Source organism: Solanum stenotomum, chromosome 6 (genome assembly GCF_019186545.1).
Source record: "Solanum stenotomum isolate F172 chromosome 6, ASM1918654v1, whole genome shotgun sequence".
Lineage (NCBI taxonomy): Eukaryota > Viridiplantae > Streptophyta > Magnoliopsida > Solanales > Solanaceae > Solanum > Solanum stenotomum.
The window spans coordinates 31,879,474-31,901,526 of NC_064287.1; the positions used below are offsets into that span (position 1 = coordinate 31,879,474).

General features: G+C 32.5%; 1 pseudogene; it reads left to right on the forward strand.

The window, feature by feature from the left end:
* The first annotated feature begins 1,392 nt into the window (after positions 1–1,392).
* On the forward strand, positions 1,393–6,712 carry LOC125868663 (protein PXR1-like; annotated as a pseudogene).
* Positions 6,713–22,053: the final 15,341 nt, after the last annotated feature.

Consider the following 22,053-nt stretch of genomic DNA (forward strand, 5'->3'; position numbering starts at 1 on the left):
CAAGTTTAAGTTCTAATTCTAAGTTCAAGTTCAAGTTCTAAGTTCAAGTTCAAATTCTAATTTCAAGTTCAAGTTCTGAGTTCAAGTTCTAATTTCAACTTCTAAGTTCAAGTTCAAATTCTTCGTTCAAGTTCTAAGTTCAAGTTCAAGTTCTAAGTTCAAGTTCTAGGTTCAAGTTCTAGTTCTAAGTTTAACTTCAAATTCTAAGTTCAAGTTTAAGTTCAAGTTCAAGTTCATGTTCAAATTCTAAGTTCAACTTCAATAATAATTCAAACTAGTCCTAAATTCAAAATTCAAACTAGTTTAAAATCACAAATTCAAACTAGTCCTAAAATCCCAAAATCTAACTAGTGCTAAAATCCTAAATTCAAACAACTCCTTAAATACCCTAATTCAATCTAATCTTACAATTCCAAAATCAAACTAATTAACTCAAGAAATACCGAATTTCAAACAAATCCTAAGATACCCTAATTCAAACAAATCCCAACATTAAAATTTTCATTTCACAATCAACAAACACAAACTAACAATCAAATAATCCTTAATTCAAACTAACAATCAAAAACCCCTAAATCATTCACTTACTAACTAACAATCAATCAAACTAACAATCAATAAAAAAACTAATTCAATACACTAATTAACAAATTCATTACTCAAATTGAAAGTTCTAAGTTCAAGTTCAAGTTCTAATTCTAAGTTCAGGTTCAAGTTCTAATTTCAACATCAAGTTCTAAGTTTAACTTCAAATTCTAAGTTCAAGTTCAAGTTCAAGTTCTAATTTCAAGTTCAAGTTCTAAGTTTAACTTCAAATTCTAAGTTCAAGTTCAAGTTCAAGTTCATGTTCAAATTCTAAGTTCAACTTAAATAATAATTCAAACTAGTCCTAAATTCAAAATTCAAACTAGTCTTGAAATCACAAATTCAAACTAGTCCTAAAATCCCAAAATCTAACTAGTGCTAAAATCCTAAATTCAAACAACTCCTTAAATACCCTAATTCAATCTAATCTTACAATTCCAATATCAAACTGATTAACTCAAGAAATACCGAATTTCAAACAAATCCTAAGATACCCTAATTCAAACAGACCCCAACATTAAAATTTTCATTTCACAATCAACAAACACAAACTAACAATCAAATAATCCCTAATTCAAACTAACAATCAAAAACCCCTAAATCATTCACTTACTAACTAACAATCAATCAAACTAACAATCAATAAAAAAACTAATTCAATACACTAATTAACAAATTCAATACTCAAATTGAAAGAAATTAAAAATAATATTATGAAACCCTAACCTTCAATTAAAGGAGAAGGGCAGTGGATCCAGGTCGGGGTCAGTTGGCCGAAGATGTTGTTGCTCTCCTCGCTGGCTGTTGATGTTGATTGCTTGGAGCTCGCTTGCCGGAGCAGTTGAGGGAGAGACAGAGCAGCGAACTTTCGCTGATTGGAGAGACAAGAGAGAGGCGGCGATTTGTCTCGCCATTCTCGCCGGTGAGAAGAGACGGGAGGGAGCATGGAGAGAAGAGATGAGAAGAGGAGGGCGGTGGGAGGAGGGCGACGGGAGGAGGCTAGGCTGCTTGAGAGAGAAGAAAAGAATGAGTTTTCAAAATGAGAGGGTTTGGTCTCTTTTTAGGTCAAAAATAGGAAGGTTAGGTAGATTTAATTTGAGCCATTGGATTAGTTAAGATGAACGGCTAGGATTTGATCTAGGATTCACTTAAAGGATGGACGGTTAAGATTTAAACTAATGTTTCATGATTTGGACAAAAAGGGTTATAATTGCAATGAATGAATGGCTAAAATTGCAACTAAAATTGATATAAGAGGCTATAATTCAGAAACGAAATAGGATTGAGGTGGCTAGAATTGCAATGAATTGAATAAGGAAAAAACTAAAATTGAAAGGAATTAGATTAGAATGGGCTAAAAATTAAATGATTTCGAGAAAAATTAAAGAAATGCTATCCAATTAAAATACTACAAATATTATAACATTTTATATAATAAAATCACTTAAATTTTAAAACATTTGAATAAAATAATTATTCCAAGTTTTACTTATAATTTTAAAAATATTTTAATAATATTTACGATAATTTTATAAAGCATGCAAACTAAAATATATAATTTTTAGACAAAATTGATTAAAAATTTAAACTCGGAATATTTTTTAAAAAATACGTATTTAACCAAATAGCACTTTCGAAAGGGTTATAGGTCTGTCAAAATTAGGTGTCAACATACCGACATCGTGAAGTCGATATTATCTAAATAAAATAATTATTTAAATATACCGACCTCTTTAGGTCGGTATTTATTAATTTATTTTAATATAAACTCACCTTTTGAGGTTGATTTTAATAATTAAAATTACATATACATATACATACATACATACATATAGATACATATATATATATATATATATATAGGCCAAACACATATACAACCCCTCAAACTTGCCCTCATTTTTCATTTTGGCACTCCAACTTAGCCTTGTTCCGTTTTAACCTTTAAACTCCATTTTTTCTGTACCATTTAAACACTTATACTAATTTTTATGATTTATTTTCATTTATGTTGTTCAATTGCAATTTCTTATTTTAAAAAAATAGACGTGTGCCTGTTAATTAAAAAAATTAAACGTTCGCGAACGAACATAAAAATTTTCTAACAATAATATTATTTTTTGATATTTCTCTGTATTTTTGCATGAAAATAAATTGACGAAAGTTCTTTGATTTTCTTTCTTAAACATTCAATCAAATTAAATAACACTACTTATTTATTTTTTCTTATCATCTAGGCTATCTAAATTTAACGCAAATACTCACTTTTAATTTTTAATATAAATCAATACGAATAAAAAAACCCATCTTCGAAAAGACTCGATTGACTTAGTTAATAACACTACTAAAAAAAGACTCTTGTTCATTGCTAATAACACTACTAAACAATGTTAAAACTCCACTGACTTTGTTAGGTTGTCAGTGATTTTAAAGAAAGGAAACCAACACAATTTTGTCGGTTATTTTTCACCCAAAAATACATAACACTCTTAAAAAAATTATTATTTTTTAAAAAGAATTATTTTTTGTTAATTTTTAATTTTTTAACTAAAATTAAATGACACATGTCTATTTAAAATAAGAAGTTGCAATTGAAGAATATATATAAAAATAAATAGATCATAAAAATAGTATTTTGTGTTAAAATGGAACATAAAAAATGGAGTTCAAGGGTTAAAATGGAACAAGGCTAAGATAAAGTGCCAAAATGAAAAATGAGGACAAGTTAGAGGGGTTGTATATGTGTTTGGCCATATATATATATATATATATATATAAATTTTAACTACACATCAACAAAAGTTTAATTTAATAAATTTTATTTATCGATCAAGTTAATTTTATAAATTTAAATTATATACCTTCTAATTATATAAATTTAATTTTATTGATCAACAAAAGTTTATCAATGTCAAATTTAATATATAAATCTCCTTGAATTGATCATCGGTATTTCTTTAATTGATAATGTATTTCATAACTGAACCACTAGTATATAAGACTTGATTTGTTAAACTACTCGAGGAATATATATATAATTAATCAACGTATTTCATACTCCGATGAAGTATCCTTTACATGTCATCATAATTAGGAGGTGATCACTACACTTGACATCCATTCAAGATCGAACGTATATAATAATACTATCTCGCATTTCATACTGGAATGGATTATATGTTAGCTCTTCACCTCTACTACATCATGACATGAGATATTAAGTTTATGATTAGACGACGGACTGATAGGATTTGTACATTACTCTATAAATATAAGTATAATTATCTCCTAATTCATATCAACGTAGTTTCATACTCTAAATATGGATTATAGATATTTTTTTATTTATTTCACGAATTCTAACATTTTATTTGTAAAAGTATACAAAATTGTTACACTTTTTGAACAATTAATCGTAGGTGTAAAATGAAATTTTAATATTATGCACAATAGCAAAATTATGATTAATAGGAATATTTTAAACATACTGACCTCCGGATGTCATTTTTATTAAAAGTAATTAGATATAATAAAAAATATCGACCTCATGAGGTCGGTATCACATTAAATTTTAAGATAAATAAAAAGTAATCATGTTAATTAAATAATATTGACATCGGGAGGTCAGTATTTTATATTAAATTATTTTTTAACTTATATAAAACCGTCATTCGGAGGACAATTTATTTAAAGTTAATTGAAAATATTAATTTATTACATACTATTTAATTTTTCTGACATCTGGAAGTCGGTATTATAATTTTTTTTGTTTTTTATTTTACACAAAACCATTCTCCGGAAGACGATGTAAATAAAATTAAATCAAAATATTTCTCAATTTTGTTTTTTATATGGAGAAATGGGGAAAATCGCGTCTGCTAGTGTAGATATTTTTAAAAAAGCGACGGACAACGTCTCTATGTACGTTAGTTTTTTTTTAAAATGTTTGACCAACATTTTGACCATAAAGCGACAGACTAAGAGACATTGTCCGTCGCTTTCTTAAAATCTTTGACCAAGAAGCGACGAAAATAAAGATGTTGTCCGTCGCTAATTTAAAAAATAATTAAACAATTAAAATTAATAAAAAGCGACGGCCGGCGTGACTTTTTTTAAATTAATAAATAATTATTTTTAATAAAAAGCGACAGATTGCGTCACTATCTATATAAAATAATTAATTAGCAAAAATCCGCTAAAAAAAGCGACGGACTAAGCGATGCCGTCCGTTGCTTTTAAAAAAATATTTTAATTAAAAAGCGATGGACTAAGAGGCGCTGTCCGTGGCTTTTTAAAAATGTTTAACTAGATATTTTGACCAAAAAGCGACAGACTAAGAGATGCTGTCCGTTGCATTTTTTAAAAACTAATTAATAAAATAAAATAAATTAAAATGACGGACATCGTGGTTATTGTTTAATTTATAAATAATTATTTTTAATAAAAAGTGACGGACGACGTCTCTATATATATTAAATAAATTATTATTAATTATTTATATATTTAGCACAAAAATTCGTAAAAAAGCGACGGACTAAGAGATGCAGTCCGTCCCTTTTTGTAAAATAATTTTAAAAATAATTATTTTAATTAAAAAGCGATGGACGGCATCTCTTAGTCCGTCGGTTTTTTGGAGCGACGCTGTCCGTCGCTTTTTCTTCCGTCGTTTTTTAGCAGTTTTTTAGTAGTGTTATCACATATGTGTTAGGGCAACAAAATGGTCATCTGTAGTAATAGAAGATTCATTTGTGGCACATGAAGATGATTCATTCGTGGCAACAAAAGGTACATCTGTGGCAACAGAATATCCATCTGTGTCAACATAAGTATAAATTGCTACCCATTATTATTTTATAATCAATTGTAAACTTTCAACCTTTTTTTATTTACCTTGTATATGAAATGATACAAGAAGCTTCATCCATGCCAACAACTCAATCTTTTATTGGTGTTGCTTCCTCTTCTAACATCAAATGCTCTTTTTGTCTATGCGAAGAATGTGAGTAGCAACATGATTATTTTATTAGTCGTGTTAAAGAATTCACTGATATTTTTAAGGAAATGACTTATAATTGATGCCCATACATCCAAGAAGATTTCACAGCCTTTGAAGTGTAGGAGGTTGAAAAAATCTATTTCTCAATCACTATCTATAATTATAATTAGTGAAAGAAAAAAACCAATGACTACTGCTCCAGTACCACACTCAAACCCAAAAGGCAAGGAGAAGGAGAAGGAGAAGGAGGAGGAGGATGAGGAGAAGGAGAAGAAGAAGGAGCAAGAGAAGAAGAAGGAGAAGGAGAAGAAGGAGCAAGAGAAGAAGAAGGAGAAGGAGAAAGTGAAAAAGAAAGCAAAAGAGAAAGAGAAAAATAAAGAGAAGAAAGTCGAAGTCGTTAGTTGTGATGTGAAGCAACAATATTCATTTGAAGGTGNTGATGCCCATACATCCAAGAAGATTTCACAGCCTTTGAAGTGTAGGAGGTTGAAAAAATCTATTTCTCAATCACTATCTATAATTATAATTAGTGAAAGAAAAAAACCAATGACTACTGCTCCAGTACCACACTCAAACCCAAAAGGCAAGGAGAAGGAGAAGGAGAAGGAGGAGGAGGATGAGGAGAAGGAGAAGAAGAAGGAGCAAGAGAAGAAGAAGGAGAAGGAGAAGAAGGAGCAAGAGAAGAAGAAGGAGAAGGAGAAAGTGAAAAAGAAAGCAAAAGAGAAAGAGAAAAATAAAGAGAAGAAAGTCGAAGTCGTTAGTTGTGATGTGAAGCAACAATATTCATTTGAAGGTGTTAACATTGACGGCGACGGTCCAACTGAACTAATGTCATCCTTCTCGCAATGGATAAACGAGGGTCTTTACAAGCATCATGCAAAAAAGTAAAGTCGTTCAACTATTATTAGTATTTCTTCTTGTTGTCCACTAAATAATTATTTATAATGATTACACAATTGCAGAAGAGACAAGGACGATCACTACTTAGCCAATTGCTCGGAACTTGAGTTCAAACAACTTGATTTTGTAGTTGTATTTCCAAAGAAGAAGGACTGGTTCTACGTAATGTCTCAACCCAATAAGTGCTAGACTGATGAGGTAAATCCATGCCCACTTTTATATTTTGATTAAGATATGAATACATACAAATAATTTGATACAAAAATACACTTGTTGATGCATCTGTGCAGCATGTTGATGTCATTTTATACTATTTGCGGAAGAAGTCAAAGCAAGAGAGTCATTCTAAATATCGATATACCACTACTAATTATTTTTTCAAAACATACATTGACAATGCCAATGTTGTTCCTGAATATGAGAATAAAATTGTTGGCACTATCAAAAGGTTTGATATACTTGGTGGACTGCCTTGGCACCTCACATATGAGGTTTATGTCCCTGAAAATTGTAATGGGGAGTTTCATTGGGTCTTGGCAGTCGTTGTATTGAAGGAACTGTGCATAAAGTTGTATGATTTGATGTCCTCATTTAGGACTAATAGAAAATTGTGCTCCGAGATTCAAAAGTTGTCTACATTGTTGCCAAAGTACCTTGAATCCAGTGGATTTTTTTTTTTATCAAAAAGACCGAACCAACTGGTCAATTCTTGAAACTTACCAAGGAAAGAATAAATCTCACCCATCCGAAGTCATACATGTTATTGATATTGCCCAACAATCAAGTAATAGTCTGTAAGTATCACATTATTTTTTTGTCTTACCACTATTGAAATGTGGTGTTGATAGGTTTATTATATTTTCTAATCGATAACATACCATGCAGAGATTGTGGACTTTTTATTGCTGCATACGTTGAGTTTTTGAGTAATGGACTACAAGTACCATCTGATGGAATTAGTTCTGAAACCCTTCGCATGAGATATGCTTCACTCCTATGGAATTATGGGATTTTAAAGGCTCGGAGTGGCTATGTTAGTAACAATGAAGACCCACAGAGGCCTAGACCTAAAAAAGCAAAGTTCGATGAAAATGTTGTGGTTACCACCATCGATTAGATTGATGGTTATGTATACCATTGTGAATTACTTTTTTGTTGATAAGTTGTATAAAACAATTGGTGAAGTGTCCATTTTTGCTGATAATATTAATATTAATGATTATTATTATTATTATTGTTATTTTTATTTTGTTGGAACACATGTCAATTATGATGGAAAGGAAGAAATGTGGTGTCTGTGGCAACATATATAACCTCTGTTGTAAAAAATACCACAAAATTATCTTATGTGCCCAACAGAAAGGATACATGTGGCAATATATGTCACAGAAAGAAGATATGTGGTAATATATGTCACAGAAAGGAGATATGTGGCAACATTATATTGTCACCAATTGTTCATTTTTGCTAATACTATTAATAATAATGATTATTAATATTAATTTTATTTTGTTGGAACAAATGTCAATTATGATGGAAAGGAAGAAATGTGGTGTATGTGGCAACATATATAACCTCTGTTGTAAAAAATACCACAAAATTATCTGCATGTGCCCCAACAGAAAGGATATATGTGGCAACATATGTCACACTTTGAATTCAAAAAAATAAAATTAAAAAGGTTTAAAATAATCGTCCCTTCATTTTTCCCTCTCTCCTCTTCTCTATAAAAGGTCGTTTCATATTCCAAATTTAATTTATTTTTACTAATTTCCATTTTCTTTCTCTTCTTTCCTCTCTCTCGTTCCATTATTCGTTCACAGATCAAGGTTGTTGTTGCAATATTTTCTACAACATCAGCGATAATCTGTTGTGATCATCTTCTACAACAAGGCGTCGTTGCCCTCATCATTTCTAGTTTATCGTTGATATCTTCTCAGGTAAATTTAATTAGGGTTTTGAGAAATACTTACTGGTATTAAATCAGGACATTTTTAGTGGTTTTATCACTTATTTGTTTGTAGGATGGTTGGGTAGTTATTCCTTTTGAAATATTATCTAATTTCAAAAAGCTTAATTTGTAGTTTGTTGGTTAGGGTTTAGGGAGGGTTTTGTGGTATGTTGGTTGGTTCATGTGTGGTATTGAATCGTATTTGTTGTTTGTGTTGTTGTGTATTGTGTTGTGTTGTTGTGTTTGGTTGTTGTTATTTTTGTTAAGAAATATTTGATTTTTGTGATTGTAGATACAAATATAATGGCTCATGTCAAAAGAAAAATTATATTAACAATGAAACAACTGACACAAAGATCCAGAAGAGGCCTAGGACTAAAACTTGTAGGAAGAAAAATGAAAATTCGACTACCACTCTTTTAGAAGAACTTGCATCTGAAGCAGTTTGTTCTTCTCAAGTTGAACCAAAATTTTCTCAAAAAGAATATGAAGAAAGAGAAAAAGAAAAAAATGAAGTTGATGATGATGGAGAAAGAGCAGAAGGAGTTGAGGAACAAGAGGGAAATAAAAAAGAAGTTGAGGAAGATAAAGGAAAACAAAAAAATGTTGAGGAAGAAGGAAATCAAAAAGAAGTTGAGGAAGATAAAGGAAAACAAAAAGAAGTTGAGGAAGAAGAAGGAAAAAATAAAGAAGTAGTTGAGGAAGAAGAAGGAAAAAAATAAAGAAGTAGTTGAGGAGGAAGAAGAAAAATTAAGTGAAGTTGATGAAGACAAAGGAAAACAAAAAGAAGTTGAGGAAGAAGAACAAGAAAAAAATGAAGTTGAGGATGATGATGGGATCAAAATTATCAATGCACACACTTTCCCTGTGCATTTGCAGCCTAATGCTACTGGTGATAGCATTATGAGGTCACCCATGGAAAAGCCTTTCGACTCCTTCAGGATCATGCTCAAGCAGAAGGGTTTGGTAGATTTTTTTAGGAATAGTTATTTTGGTCATTTTCTTGATTTGCCAGAGAACAATAATGTACATTTTCAAATGACCATGGTCTATGAACTTCTGAAAAGAAGGTTCATTTTTCAGAATCCTAAAAAGAAGGATGAGGTTTTGATTAATTATTGTGGCATGCCACTCTTCTTTGGCAGAAGAGAGTTTGCCATAGTTTCAGGGTTAAAATGCCATCCTCCTTCCGAGCCAATCCCTGAATTCATAGTAAAAAAATAACCACATAGACGAAAGAAATGAGAAAAAGAAGAAACAAGACAATCAACTGAGGAGCAGGACTTGGTGTCCCTTGTTGGCACAAGCTTCAAAAATCCCAATGTAATATATTTGTTGAATGACGAGGATACATCAAAGAAGCACAATGAGTCATTGTGCTTACTTTGGTTTGTACATAATGTACTTTTGGCCAAAGATGCCAACAACAACATATCCCTTAAATGGGTGAATTTATCTCAGGATATTGAGGCTTTCAACAACTATCCTTGGGGTCATGACAACTTTGAATTAACTGTCAAATACTTGTTGAAACCTTTATCTCAAAAGACCAATAACTTATTTGGCTTTCCATGGGCTTTCATGGTAAACATAAATGTTCTTAATCTCTTTATATTTTATTGAATAATTCAACATTTGATTTGTGACATGTTTTTCTTTTTTTATAGGCTTGGGCATTTGAAGTCATTCCTCATTTGACCCATCAAGTAACTGCAGAAGAAGAGATCTCATCTCCAAGGATATTGAGATGATTGGGAGCAAAAAATGTCAAAAATCCTCCAGATCTCTTTAACCCTCCTCAGATGCAGTAAGTTGAAGTTGTTATATTACAAATTTGAAATTGTCATACGTATAAATTGTTGCTACATACGAGGCATATGTTGCTACAAATGGATCATCTGTTCGTGCAGATGCCCCATATGTCGCAATAGATGCATCATTTGTAGCAACATTTGACCCATATGTAACAACATGTGACCCAAATGTTGCTACAGATGATGCATATGTTGCGACATGTGACACAAATATTGCTACAAATGCCCATATGCTGCAACATATGACCCCATATGTATCAACATCTCACCCAAATATTCCTATAGATGACTTATTTTTATAATTTTAGGTTGTGCACCTATGACTTGTCCCAACATAAAAGGAATTGCAAATGTCATATCTAATTACTCTAGGGTTGGTTGAAACCTTATTTGATCCTGTTGTGGATAGAGTTAAAAATGGAATTGACTGGAGCAAGAACCATAAAAAAAAGACAGAGTTGATAATGAATTAGTTGTTTTTGATGGGGTTGGTGTTGGTGGTGGTTTTGATACTGGTGCTGGTGTTGATGTTGGTGGTGATATCGGTGCTAGTGCTGGACAAGACCAAAGGGCTACCTCTTGTAGAAGATGCTCTGGCTTTCTCTGTGAGAAGTGCAAGAAACAAGATGAAGATTCTATCATGTATCTTCAAACATTGAGTCAGGCTGTCAATGAATTTAAAAACAAGAGAGGGGTCAAGGTTATTCCATCAAAGAATGTTCGGCATCCATATACTGCACAGGCCAAAAGGAGGAAAAAATCCCTTTATCAAGGCAATACAAAATTTGAAGAAGAGGATCTTTGGAGAATTGCCAATGGCGGTAGGAGAGGAAGTGCTGGAGTTCAAGCATGTGAATGTATATAAGCGTGTGCATATAGCTCAAAAGAACAAACTGGTGGAACTGACGAGAGCAAAGGATCTGCGTGAACAATACGACATGCATTTTTTTAGTGGATAAGATTTCAGGATCATGACAAGCATAAAAATTTGGTGGAAAGACTGGGTAATTTTTCTCTACTAGTACCTTCAATTTATAATGTTCGTTTGTTTTATCTTTTCAATGATTACTCTTCTTTACTCTTTAATATTATTTTTTATTTCAGTATATTGATGAAATCCTTACCCTCATGTGGGAGAGCCATGTGAGGTACCTTGAGTACTATGATTCCACATATATTATCTTGGATCTCAATTTCTATTCCAACTTCAAACATATATATGATAAAATGAGCGAGGAGGCAACAACAGTTGGTGGCAGAAGATTTACACAGTTAATTAATGAGTTTGAATGGAATGAAGATATGATTAGCTATGTCAGGGGGGCATTAGACCATATCCTGGAGGCATGGATTGGATTGGTGCAAAAAGGATTTTGGCAGTCATGAACCTAAAGAAAACTCATTTTGTGATTCTTGAGATCCTCTTGCACGAGGGTCGAATGAATGTTTATGACTACCAGCTTATGGGTATGGAACATGCCAAGTTTTTGACATTCATACAACCTGTGTTCTAGTTGCTGCCAAAATTGTTGAAGCAAAGTGGAATAATGAAGCATTTGCTTGATAAGTTCCTTAATGAACCATGGGATTTTGAAGGTCGATTGGAACCCATGGTAACAAATGAAACCAAAGCCGCGTGCGGGTCATATTCGCTTGCATTTATTGAGCATTTGATTACCAGGACATTAATTAAACCTCCCCAAACCCTATTGTGTGACAATACAATTGGTCGAATGCAATGGATTTGAGCTTCTGGGATAGTATCTAGGAGCTTGGAGCCTTGACAATGTGTTTGTAATTAATGACAATGTTTTATTTTATCACTTATGTTATTTTATGTTATATTGAGAGCAAGTACATAATATGTGATCTTATATTGAGAGCAAGTACTTAATCAAATGTTGTTACATAAGGGTCATCTGTAGCAACATATGTCTCATATGTAGTTACATAAGGGTCATCTGTAGCAACATATGCCTCACATGTAGTAACATATGGGTCATATGTAGCAACATATGGGTGATATGTAGCAACATATGTCTCAAATGGTCAAACGTTGCTACATGAGGGTGATATGTTACAACATTTGAGGCATCTGTAGCAACAGATCAGTCATCTATAGTAATATATGTCTCATATGTAGCAACATATGGGTCATCTGTAACAACATTTGAGTCATTCGTAGCAACATATCACCTATCTGTAGCAACATATGTCTCATATGTAGCAAACAAGAGTCATCTAAAGCAACATTTGAGTCACATGTTACTACAGATGGGTGATATGTAGCAACATTTGACTCATATGTTGCGGCATTTGACTCATATGTTATGTTAAGAACAAGTAAAAATGTTGGAACACGAGTGCAAAAATAAGTTTATTTATTTCCACAACTATGATAATTTTAATGGTTGTACACAACTACATAAGAATTTTCCATCCTCCACAGTATTCTTCTTGGTAATGCTTACAAATAGAAAAAAAACCCACAATAAACAATACGAAGATTAGCTTCCAGTTGTAACAACATTTGGTCTTCTTTTTCTCCTTCATTTGTTACTTCTTTTAATATGACTTTCATCATCAATTTTCAACTCCTTAATTCTGTTCACCAATCTCAGAATAAAGAACTTGGATTGTATATCAACATCTTCACGATCCCTCTATCTAAACAAGTTGAATGCATTCTCCTAAAATACACACCACAAAGAAATTTAAATTTAAAAATAAACAAAATAAAGAGAAGTCTCTAGACTAAGATGTAGAAATGTACATACACGATAGCATGGACAAGACTAAAATCTTCGACCTGGATTGTCCTTCAGCCATGAAGTTTGCATTGAAAGTAAGTCTCCATATTTGCAACAGATTTTCACACCCAACATGGGATCATTTTCATTATTACAAATTCGATTCAATATTGCATTTGACATTATATCAAAAGTAACAAAAACAAACAAAAATCATTCATTAGATCTATTATACAAATCTATATTTAAAGAATTCATTCATTGATTTGACAATACATGACAGTGCTGAGATTTGATTTAAGCAAAGGCCAATCAAATTAGTTGCGTGTTAAAAAATAAAAACAAAGAACAAAAAAGACTGATGATATAAATAACATCATTATATCCCATGCACTCCAGAGATCTCAGATCCATGCGAAGAGAGAGAGAGAAAGCACGAAACGGAGAGAAATCAAAGCAGCGAGGAAGAAAATGAAAACCCTATTCTTGAAATGAAAATGAAAACCCTAATTTATATATATATATCCCTTCTAGAAATGAAATAATGGGCCGATTGGGCCAGTTTTAGAGGTTGGGCTTGCCTATGACTTTTATAAAGTACTTACGTTTTTTATTGTTGCAACATATGTCATTTATGTGTACATGCAAGTACTATCAACATTAATAGAGAGGAATTCAAGCACATAAACTTGGGAAACATTAAACATAAACATAAACATGCCATTGATAGTTGATATAGTGACATGCAAGGCTAGGCTAGACTACATAGCCGTATTTACAAGGAATTAATGACAACAAAAACAACAAAATTTACATCTGAAACGCTCTAACGTATTGATAATTGATATAGTGACATGGAAGGCTAGGCTAGGCTACATATCCATATTTACAGGGCATTAACACGCTAGCCCTATACTACTACTTCATCCACCAAAAAAAGATCTGGAGTCAACATTGAGCGATTAAACCTGGAGGGGCATCACCATTCTTTCTTGAAGGGTGGTGGATCAGAGCTACCCATGCACTTTGTCACAAGACCACCTACAGAAAAACAAACAACCATAGTTAGCTACCCCATACACGCTGTTACATTAGACAGGATGTTATATTTAAAGTAAGAAGACTTACCAAATGATGAAGCTACCTTCCATTAGACAAGATCCGACTAAAACAAACAACGACCATCAACCATGCACTGAGAACACACTTGAAGAAGACATCATATTAACTAAGAACAACATAATTACGTTGATCACCCAGAACAAGAGCATGCAGAGACTTAAATTTGTCCAAGGTGGTAAAATCTTCTCAGGGAAATTTGAGTGTGAGAGGAGGAGAGGAGAAAGAATAAAGGAAAGAAAATAAAAAATGAGAGATTTTTTTTTGAATTAAGGGAACCCTAATTAACCCTTTTATAATGAGTGAGGGTGAGTGTAGTGTGTGTTAGTGGAGTATTCTAGAATGATGTGTTACATTACATGTTCAATTCACCTCAAAAAGCAAATTTTAGGATATACATATGTTGCCACATATGACATGTCTGTTGCGATTTCTGCTGGAAAAATCAATATTTAATCCAACAAAACGTGTATATGTTGCCACAGATGACACTTCAAGGATGGGTTAATCAATAAATTGAGCGATTTAGGAATGGAAAAAAGTCAAATTGGACCAAATTTTAGTACTTTGAACCATAATTAAGCAATAAAAATATGCTATAACACTTGGAACAACAATTTACAAGGGTGTTATATAACTATCATATTGAGTTACTTGGTAATTGTATGATGAACTAGTGGTATGATAGTCTTTGTAAAAATTATTGATAAAATTGATGAATGTTGTTGTATTAGACCATAATTTTGTACTTAGACATGTTGTAAGACTATATATTAGTGTTACATGTTGAATTAGATGACAATTTAATTGAATTAACCCCCAAAAGATCATTTTATGATATACATATGTTGCCACATATGACATGTCTATTGCAATTTTTCCAACAGAGGTGCATATGTTGCCACAAATGACACTTCAATGATGGCGTACTCGATAAATTGAGCGATTTAGGAATGGAAAAATATCAAATTGGACCAAATTTTAGTACTTTGGACCATAATTAAGTAATAAAAATATGCTATAACACTTGAAACAACGATTTACAACGGTGTTATATAACTATCAGATGGAGTTACTTGGTCATTGTATGATGAACTAGTGGTATGATAGTCTTTTTAAAAATAATTGATAAAATTGATGAAAGTTATTGTATTAGACCATAATTTTGTACTTAGACATGTTGTAGGACTATATATTAGTGTTACATGTTGAATTAGGTGACAATTTAATTGAATTAACCCCTAAAAGACCATTATATGATATACATATGTTGCCACATATGACATGTCTGTTGAAAATTTTCAAACAGAGGTGCATATGTTGCCACAGATGACACTTCAAGGATTGCTTAATCGATAAATTGAGCGATTTAGAAATGAAAAAATGTCAAATTGGACCAAATTTTAGTACTTTGGACCATAATTAAGCAATAAATATGCTATAACACTTGGAACAACGATTTACAAGGGTGTTATATAACTATCATATGAAGTTGGTCGTTGTATGATGAACTAGTTGTATGATAGTCTTTGTAAAAATAATTGATAGAATTGATGAAGGTTGTTGTATTAGACCATAATTTTGTACTTAGACATGTTGTAGGACTATATATTAGTGTTACATGTTGAATTAGGTGATAATTTAATTGAATTAACCCCAAAAGACCATTTTATGAAATACATATGTTGCCACATATGACATGTTTGTTGCAACAATTTTTCCAACAGAACGTGCATATGTTCCCACATATGTCACTTCAAGGATGGCTTAATCGATAAATTGAGCGATTTGGAAATGGAAAAATGTCAAATTGGACCAAATTTTAGTACTTTGGACCATAATTAAGCAATAAAAATATGCTATAACACTTGGAACAATGATTTACAACGGTGTTATGTAACTATCATATGAAGTTACTTGGTCATTGTATGATGAACTAGTGGTATGATAGTCTTTGTAAAAATAATTGATAGAATTGATGAAGGTTGTTGTATTAGACCATAATTTTGTACTTAGACATGTTGTAGGACTATATATTAGTGTTACATGTTGAATTAGGTGACAATTTAATTGAATTAATCCCCAAAAGACCATTTTATGAAATACATATGTTGCCACTTATGACATGTTTGTTGCAACAATTTTTCCAACAGAACGTGCATATTGTGCCACATATGTCACTTCAAGGATGAGTTAATCGATAAATTGAGCGATTTAGCAATGGAAAATTGTCAATTTTTTTTAGATTAAACATTTTATAAAGAACAAATTAAAAAATTAGTACAAAACACAAAAGGTCACCTTTTTCCCTATGAGTTTGCAAGAAATGTATATATGTTGCCACACATGACAATTTAATTACTGCAGAAAGTTAACTACTTCATCTATTTCTAAATCACAACTACATATTCACAACAAACGTGATAGAATTGATGAACAGTGCAACAAATTGGTTCTGGCACCCTTTCAAATAAAATATATTGCAACTTCTGTCGACATCTTCTAAGTTTTAGTGATTTTGTTTTTCTCATGTTGGCAATGAACATTAAGCCTTCTCTCATGGATTCACCGCCTTGGAAGATTGAAATTATGGCAAGCACATAGGATGCACCAATGTCACATCCGTCTGCTGCTTGATTAAGCATTCCCAATGCATTTGGATCGCTATGGTGGAAATAATCAACCTACAGAAGAATAACACATTTAAAAGGCAAAATACATTGATAAAAACGTGAATACAAGAACATTAAAAATTATCACGTCTTTTCTGTATAAGGCTTCTAAATTCCCCGATGCTCTGCACATTTCCAGGAAAGAAGTGCATTTTCGAACAACTGACCAAGGCTTACACGGCCATATATATTCAATAAAGTCGACAAATGTTACCTTTTGATATACAGAAGGTTCATTAGTGACTTGATTGAGGACCCTGGAACTGAGAAATCAAATCAAATGGTTAGGAAATCAAATTAAAGAGTGAAAATTGATTAATACATACATACCTTAATTTAACATTCATTAAATCTTTGAAGGAGTAGGAAGCAATCCTTTCAATGATTTCAATTAGTAGTTCCCTCGGAAGGCATTCAAAGTAGTTTTTATTTTAATCCTTGTCATTTTCGAAGATTTCTTCTTCTTCTTATTCTTCTTCCTTCCCATCTTGGAGAAAATTAAATGAAAGGACCTAAGTTGTGTTCTTCTTATATAATCCCAATGTAATGCACGTGAAAAGTTGCAACATCTGAAGACGAAGAGACACTTTTGACTTTTCAAATGCAAATACTTAATTTTTTGAAAAAAGGGTAAAATATGAAGAGTTGTAATTAAACTGTTAAATTCAGCATTTTATCCCACAAAACGTGCATATGTTGCCACATATGACATTTCAAGGATGGTCAAAATGAGAACACTATGAAAAAAAACAAATATTGTTAGATTAAACATTTTATAAAGAACAAATTCAAAAATTAGTACAAAGCACAAAAATGCAACCTTTTTCACCATGAATTTGCAAGTTATGTACATATGTTGCCACCTATGGCAATTTAATTAATACCACATAGTTGTATAAGACAAAAATTTAACTACATAATCTAGTTCTAAATCACAACTACATAGTTCGCAACGAATAACATCTTCATTGTTGCTTCCCCTGGGACAACCATTCCTGCGAGCGATTTGCTCAGGTTGATGAACAATGCAACAAATGGGTCTTTCTCCCAACAAATGAAACTAGAGAAGAAATAACACATTTAAAAGGCAGAATACATTGATAAAAATGTGAATACATACGAAAAACTTTAAAAATTACCACGTCTTTTCTGTATAAGGGTTCTAAATTTCCCGATGCTCTGCATATTTCCAAGAAAGAAATGGCTTCTTGAACTATCGACTATCTACGATATGGAAAGTTGACCAATGTTACCTTTTGATATACAAAAGGTTCATTAGCGACTTGATTGAGGACCCTGGAACTGAGAAATCAAATCAAATGGTTAGGAAATCAAATTAAAGCGCGAAAATTGATTAATACATACATACCTTAATCTAACATTCATTAAATCATTGAGGGAGTAGGAATCAATCCTTTCAACGATATCAATTAGTAGTTCCCTCATAAGGGATTCAATGTAGTTTTTTTTTACCCCTAGTCATTTTTGAAGATTTTTTCTCCTTCCTTTCCATGTTGGAGAAAATTAAATGAAAGGACCTTCTGTTGTTGTGTTCTTATATAATGCCAGGAATGTAGATTTTGTGAAAAGTTGCAACTTCTGAAGACGAAGAGAAGAGAAGAGAAGAGAACTTTTGACTTTTCAAATGCAAGTACTTATTTTTTTGAAAACAGGGTAAAATATGAAGAGTTGTAATTAATTGTTTTCTTGAACGTTGTTCCAATGACAGTAATGATTGATTGATTGTTCACACAACTTTCACATAATTATTTATTAGAAATATGTTGGAACAAATGCATTTTCTGTTGTACTTGTAACACATAATTGACATATGTTGAAACATATGCAATATTCTATTGTAAAATCTAACACATAATTGTTATATGTTGGGACAGATGCAATATTCTGTTGTAAGTAGCAACACATAATTGACATATGTTGTAACAGATGCATCAGGTCAAAATAAATCACACATTTTATATAAATAACATAACATAATTTGATTCAAATTAAGATAAGAAGATAGGGAACATCATCCTCAAATAAAAAAGAACATTCATTAAAATTCAACAACGCTTATGGAACATTTCGATTTGGGCATGTAATTCTTTTGTGGCCAAAGTCCCTACATACGGAATCCTTATTTTTTCTGGTTGGAAATGATTCACCAACTCCACGGCGTCTCTTATATCTCCTTCTTCCAGGTTTGCTTGGATCAACATATGGAAGAGGTATTTCTCTCTCTATGATATCCAAAGGGACAATCCAAGAATCTTCAGGTGGCATCTGGTGAATTTCCTCACAATATGCCATTATGTATGTTTTCACTGAATAATATGGAGAGGAGTACTCATAAATCTGATTTTCAAAATCGGCACCATATTGGGATTGAAGCGCTGCCATGACATGTGGACAAGGTATTTTGTCCAAGTAAAACAATTCTACAAGTACAAGTTCTTCTTTGTAGATCCACCGTAGCAACATCACCATGACCAGTGACACTAAACTTGTAGTTAGCGATTTGATGAGCCAACAACTTGTTGCCCGCGTTGATATACTTTGATATGTATTTTTCAATCGAGGGAACAAATCTATTTGCAGAGTTCACCAATTCCATACGCCTCTGGTGAAATAAAAGTGTAAATCTCCTGTTTATTTCATCAAATAGAGCAACAATGGAAAATTGTCTTTCAACATCAAACATACCATTCGCTGACTCCGTGATGTTTGAAGTCATAATGCTATATCTACACAACAAAAAATAAAAATCAATCAAAACACATAAAATTACAATAAACTCAAATGAGATGGTATAGACAATAATGTACCTATTTCTCGAGCAAAATGGCTTGCTCCATGTGTGGAATCCAATACGTTCAAGAGTTTCAACCGCCTTTGGTACCAAAGCTCTTATTTGATTGAAATGGTCATTGAACTCACATCTATCATACACCTTTGCTGCTTTATAAAAATGGGACACTACTTTTGAATTGTGAAAGTTATTTTGAATATTTTTCCCAAGGTGTCTCATGCAACGACCATAATGAGATGTGGGCTAGATAGTCAAAACCATCTTTCAAATACTTGGATGCCTATCAGAAATAATGCACAACTCATCAGTATCATCTTCAAAGCTTCTCATATTTTGAAAAAATATTCATATGAGGCATCACATTCCTTGTCAACAACACAGAAAGCCACTGGAAATATATGATTCTCAGCATCTTGTGCCACCGCCGATAGCAAAACTCCTTTATACTTGCTCCTCAGGAATGTCCCATCAACGACTATTACTTTTCTCATTTCTTGAAAACCAGTTATCCAAGTGGCATATGATATGAAGAAGTGCTTGAATCTCCCATTTTCATCGAGCGACAATGCCGTCTTGCTTCCTGGATTTACAACTTCATGCATATAACGGTACACATAAAGCACTGCATACCCGTGCTCATGTGTTCCCCTAATATTAGACTTAGCATGCTCCATGCCCTTATAAATCTTCCCACAGCTTACCTTACAACCTAATTTTGTGCGGAGTTGATTTGACATGTTTCTTGTGGATGGCCCTTTACCATTGGGAAACCTATTTTCAAAGTACTTACCTATGACTTTTGCCGTGGCATGTGGATTATGGCTTGTAAGATGCTATGAACCACACGTATGGTACCTTTCATAGATTCTAATGACAAACCTGTCACTACTTGTAAATTTCACATCCCTCAACCACCAATTGCACTCCAGATATGAACATTTAAAAGAAACAAACATTACTAGAATTGATCACCTTTTTCAGTCTAAAATCTTTTTTCAAGCAAACAATTTTCATTGAATTTGCCAGTTCTTTCTTTTTCTTGGATGTCATTCCCTTAGAAAAACCAGTTTCATCATCTCGAACATTATTCATACGTGATGATTGAGAAGAACATGGAATGTTGCTGCCAATAATAGGTGTAGGAGGATTGTTACTCTCAAAGTCTGGCACTTCATCTTTTCTAATTTCATCATCCTGATTATTCATGTCCACAACATTAAATTCATCATTTAACATATCTTGTTGGTCTTCTTCTAGATTATGATCCTCCTCGATACGATTTTTATCCACGTAGTCTCTTAATATGGGCGGTCTCTCTGCTCCTCCCAAATAAACAAGCAAACTAGGCTGATCAGTTATTTTAAAAGGTAAGACCTTCTCATTATGAAAAAAAACTAGGAATATAACTCATGAAAAGATCTTTCGGTTGACAATTGTATCCACAATTTTGGATGACTAAATGCACAAAATCATCATACAAAATATTTCTTTCGACTGTCATCCCTACCGACCTTTCCGTTTCGTACCATCCTTCCAACGCCAAATGTATCGATTTTGCTTCTCGACCCATTCACCACGACAATCAATCCCTATAAATAATCCCTCCAGTTATTGTACCTGAAGAAATTAATTAAAAAAAACAATTAGTACTAATGAAAAAATGTGTAAGTCATATGTTGCTATATATAACTGTTCTGCGGTGACATGCAAGTCATATGTTTCTACATATGACTATTCTGTGGCGACATGTAAGTCAAATGTTGCTACATATAGCTGTTCTGTTGTGACAAATAAATCATATGTGGCAACATACGTAAGTTATATGTCGCAACGTAGGGTTATTTTGTTGCGAAATGTAAGTCATATGTTTCTACATATATCTATTCTGTTGCGACATGTAAGTCATATGTTGCAACATGTGTAAGTTATATGTTGCAACTTGTGTAAGTTATATGTTGTCACATATGCCTATTCTGTTGCGATTGAAATAACCTTTCTGTTGCTACATATATAGCCATTTGTTGGAAACGCGAATGAAAATTATTGAAAAAATTGCAAGTACCCAGATAATGATGAATGATTTCTAAGAACTATTAATTTTACTTACCAAAACAATGGTGTGTGAATCCAATCACTTATGAAGTAATTCCAATTGATACAGAATGAAATCTGGTCCACTGATTGGATTAGCTAAATCTGATTCAAGAAGAAGAAATAAGAAGAAGAAGAAAGCTCAAGGACTAGCAGCCAAGACCAACAATGTACGACAAGAAGAAGAAGAAGATCAATAGAATGGGAAGAAAGGCAAGCAAGAAAGCAAGAACGAAGAAGAAGAAGAGAACGGGAAGAAAGGCAAGCAAGCAAGCAAGAACGAAGAAGAAGAAGAAGGAGGAGGAGAAGAAGAAGAAGGAGGAGGAGGAGGAGGAGAAGGAGGAGGAGAAGGAGGAGGAGAAG